Source organism: Nicotiana tabacum, chromosome 7 (assembly GCF_000715075.1).
Source record: "Nicotiana tabacum cultivar K326 chromosome 7, ASM71507v2, whole genome shotgun sequence".
NCBI classification, from domain to species: domain Eukaryota; kingdom Viridiplantae; phylum Streptophyta; class Magnoliopsida; order Solanales; family Solanaceae; genus Nicotiana; species Nicotiana tabacum.
The window spans coordinates 43,886,460-43,891,560 of NC_134086.1; the positions used below are offsets into that span (position 1 = coordinate 43,886,460).

General features: G+C 34.2%; 1 pseudogene; it reads right to left on the minus strand.

Annotated features, from left to right (window-relative positions):
- Nucleotides 1-1,743: 1,743 nt before the first annotated feature.
- On the minus strand, nt 1,744-2,652 carry LOC107766964 (zeatin O-xylosyltransferase-like; annotated as a pseudogene).
- Between the last annotated feature and the right edge of the window lie 2,449 nt (nt 2,653-5,101).

Sequence of the window (5,101 nt, forward strand, 5' to 3'; positions counted from 1 at the left end):
GATCGGCACCCTCAGCCATGATCCTCACTAGTCGACCTCCCTATCCGAATTTTTTGAACTACGATTAATGAAGTCCGCTCACCGACCTCACCCAAAAGACGACCTCGATAAATGGAGGGACTAACTATATGGGTCAAAATCAAATCAGAGAAATTTGACATGCGGAGATAGTTGTCATGAGTAACCAGCGAATCGAATTGATCAATAAGGTCGAGGCCGAGTAGTGATCTATAAGGCCAAGGTCGAGCAGTGATCAATAAGGCCGAGGCCAAGCAAGGATCTATAAGGCCGAGGCCGAGCAGCGATCTATAAGGACGAGGTAGAGCAGTGATCAATAAGGCCGAGGTCGAGCAGTGCAGATAGAAGTAACAGCTAGTTTTGCTTTGGAATCTTTAAAGGGAATATTCTACTGAATATTCCCCCTAATTGTACTCTTTTTTAGCATTTTCTAGGGATATCTCTTGTAAATAGGAAGAGATGGGGACTTCTGTGGGGGGGGGGGGGTGGGGGCGCTCTCTAGAAAATATATAAACATCTAAAGAGATTAGAGGATCAGTTATCCCATACCCTCCATCAGATCCGAAAAGGGTCCTAAGATTCTTGTATTTGTCTATCATTCATCTTTATCAAATAAAAGAGGATCCGCCTCACTCAAGATTGGGTGAATCATTTTCTTTATTTATATTTTATTGTCATTTAATGTTATTTAATGCATCTTGTTTCATACTATTAGATCCGGCCATAACTACTGCCAACATTTGTAGTCAACTATATTTTTCTATTCTTATTATCTATCTCAGATCTAGAATTAATTATCCTTAATTAAATTTACTCCTTATCTTCTTATTTAATTAGTTTAACAAAAATGCCTAATACTTTTTGGTCAAACATTAGTTACATGTGCCATATTAATGACTTATGTACAATGAATTTTGGTCACATAGAGAATCAAAAAATCATATGCGAATTAACTTTGATCGCATAGATAATCTAAAAGCAACATAATGCACCTAATTAATGCTCTACAACTGATATAACCTTCTAGCGAGTAATCTAGCTTTTCATTTCCCTATTTAATTAAAAAAAAGTTTCCTTCGCAAAAGCAACAAAATTTTTGCTTGTTCTTTTCTAGCATCATAGCCCATCTTCAATTTGTTTATCAGATATTGTAGTTGATGATCCGAAAGAAAGATAAGCAACAAAATTCTAAGTTTTTTTTTTTTTATCTAAGCAACTATTAGTAACATTATAAGATTTCTCCAGAATATGTGTAGAAAGATATATTATGATCAGAAGTATATATGTAAAAGTGATTTAGGCAATATCAGATGTTCAAAGCATATAGGACAAGTATCAAACTGTTTTATATTAAACCAATCTGAGTACAGGGTACCTGAGAATCAAACAGCAATAATCTAAAAGTTATATGCCGCTATCAGAATTAACTTTGATCATAGATAATCTAAAAGCCACATAATGCACCTAATTAATGTTATACACCTAATTAAGAAATGTATACAAAATCATTCTCCACATCAATCCTGTAGTCTGCAAAGTTAGAACCAGATTAGCTGTTGAATTTTGCTCTTACTAACAGACATACAAGATCATAAACTAGTCTGAAACAAGATTTTAAACATTGCAGAAGATCACATAAACCAAGAAACAGACAGTTGACTGATTAATTTAAAGAAAAATGAGAAAAGTAACCAAAATACTTGAAAATTTTGGTGAAAAGAAAGTCTATCTTGTGATATGCGAGATGAAAGAATCCAACTCTATTCGAGAAGCACCCCCTTTCTCTGTGGACTGCCTTACGGCTTCTCCCAATTCTGCTGCTCTTTTTCTAATTTCATCGCTTTCTTCTGATGCCATTAGCTTCCTAACAACATTCTCAATGGTGGATGCACTCACCAACTCCTCGCGTTTCTCCCACTCCCTAACAAGCAGGCCTATTTTCAGTATTTTCGTCACCAAGAAACCATTTTTTGGTTGGTCAGAGTGCATAGGCCAAGCAGCTATTGGCACTCCCATAGTAATACTCTCTATACAAGAATTCCAACCGCAATGACTCATGAACCCCCAGTCGACGAATGAGCCAAGATTTCTGGTTGTGGTGCCCATTCTCTGACCACTAAGCCTACTTCTTTTACCGTTTCCTCAAACCTTTCTGGCAACTCAACTTGTCTAGCTTTCCCAGTAAAGATATCTCCTCTATCGGCATCTCTCAGCACCCATATAAACCTCTGTTTGCTCTGCTCTAATCCCATCGCGAGCTCCTTGATTTCCCTTTCAGAAAATGAAGTTGTTGTTCCAAATGATACATAAAGAACTGATCTTGGAGGTTGTTTGTTCAGCCACTCCAAACATACATTGTTCTCATTTGAGATGTAATCGAGTTTAGCAGGCAGAATTGGTCCAATTGCCCATTGTTTCTTGTTCTGTGTACTTGTTACTTGTACCATCAAATCAAGAAACTTACCTTCGATTAGTTTGCTCGTATTACGGATATCGCCTGATCTAATATCCATATATGGACTCTGAGAAGCTCCAAGTTCCCTGACTTTATCTGTCTCTATTTAGAATTTTTTTTTTCATTGTGCCATATCTTTAGCTAATTGAGTTTTCTTTGATGGATTCCAAGAAATTGTATGTCTTTCGAAAACTTCTTTTTACATGACATTAGGTCTACCTCATCCTACTTAACACCTTCACTCGCTGTGGTTTTACACCTAAAAACTGGTGCATTTGAAGGTCAATGTAGGAGATGACCAAATTAGTAACTACTGTAGTTTTATTGATTTTAAATCATGTTCCTTCCACCTTGTCACAAAAAGATAAGATAAATTATATGGGAAAAAACTGAACAAAGTGTTTTCACGAGTTGGTTTAATCGATTTTTACCTAAAAAGAAACCAAACAGATAGGTTGATTTACTAAATAGCGAACCAAAGTCGGTCCTGTTTCAATATTTGTTTTTTTTTATTTAAAATATATATTCAATTTATTCAATCTCCAAGAGTCAAAGCTAGATTTTCTCATATTTCGCCATATATATATATATATATATATAATCAAACAAGTTGATGAACCTATTATCTGTTGAAACATCTATATGTAAATATCACCGTGATATAAACAACAACCTCCTAAGAAGTATCGTGACCAAAGTTTTGGCTTCAGCACAAAAGAAAAGAGACATACACAAAAGAAAAAAACAAATTTAAATGGATAACAGGGAAGGAATATAATAGTTAATTTTATTACGTCTCCCAAAATATATATCGGCAAGAAAACTAGGCACTCAACCTAAAGTTCTAGTAATTGCCGTTTTGACAAAAAAAGATTTGTGGGTAAAAATGACACAAGATAGTCATTTACAAATTGCTATTTAGGAATTAGCTAATATAACCTAAACTTTAGTTTTTCAGTTCAATTTTTCGGGATACCAATGTCCCGAATTGCCCCGAAATTAAGATTTTGGTTCAAATTTTCACAAAATTATTGGTATCGAAATAACATGGTGCATGCAGAAGCCAACAAATAGAACTTTGATGACAATAAATCAAGCATAAACAAACATATCAAAAGAGACTATCATTTTAAAGTGGCTTGGTCAAGTTACATACATCAATTTACTAAAAAAATTATAGAAAGAATAAATTCTTCCTCTAAACAAAACTCTCTGAGAAAACTACATTATGAATATTGTTGTTTTTGTTAGTGAGAAATAGAGATCATCAGTTTTAGATGTTCAAGACTTTTCCTCCAAGAAAAGGATAAAGGTATATGAAGGAAGAGTTATTCGTTTAGGAATCTTTTTCATTTCTTTCAAGAAAGAGATTCCTAATAGATTAGAAATTCAGGGCAAAACCCTAACAATTCTACCCTTGGCCTAAATTTTCTTGATAAAACCTTATCCTTCTTCATCACATAATCTTCATCACTACTGCTTGCCATGGTAGAAAATAATTATGGATTAAATTGGAGTTATATCCATTAAAAGTGAGCAAGAATTAAAAATATTGAAGTCCATAAACATGATTTAAAATTGGTGATTTGTTTTTAAAGATGCAGCGGCAAGAATGTTGAAAATTTGGTTAAAAATTTTATCTTCACATGCAGTACTTCGGACATTTTTTCGACAAAAAAAACTTCAGTATCGTCAACTTTGGCGTTGTTTGATTTGAACCCGCCTTGAACTTGTCTTCAACCTCATTTAACCATTGGCTCTTATACAAAGGGATCGAAATAAGATGGTGCATGTGGAAGCGAACAAATATAACTTTGATGACGATAATCATGCATAAACAAACATATCAAAAGAAACTATTATTTAAAAGTGATTTGGTCAAGTGACCTACATCAATCTACTAAACAAATTATAGAGAGAATACATTCTTCCTCTAAAAAAAATATTGTGGATATTGTTATTCTTGTTGTGAAAAACAGAGATTATCAATCAACAGATGTTCAAGACTTTTGCTCCAAGAAAAGGATAAGCATATGAAGGAGATTTAGGCCTCTGTTGTTTTTTAAGATTAAGACGTCTAAATCTGAATACACATTTGAATATTAAAATGTGTATTAAGATTAAGACATTTGAATATGAATACTAAATAATTAAGACTGTTTGATTTTTAATATCTGAATGTATAAAATTTATCTTTATTTGAAAATTAAAAAACATAAAATTCAAATAAAATACTAATTAATCTAATATTCTATCAATAGAATATATAGTTTTTAAAAATATGGTAGTTGTTGCTGGTGATGGCTAATAGTAGTGCTTGTGTAGAAGCAGTGGTTGGTGGTAGTTTTGATTGGTGGTAGTGGTTCAGGGTAGTAAATAGTGGTGATTCATAGTACCCTGAACCACTGGTTCTGGGCTAGTCCCCAGCAGAGTCGCCAGAGCTGTCACACCTCCTTTTTCCGCCCCCGCGAGGGTACAAGGAGTTTTTTCCAATTAAAGGACAGTCGAAACGGGATTTGTTTATTTATTTCAGAGTCGCCACTTGGGAGATTTAGGGTGTCCCAAGTCACCAGTTTAATCCCGAATCGAGGAAAAGAATGACTCCATATTACAGTCCGCGAACCAGAA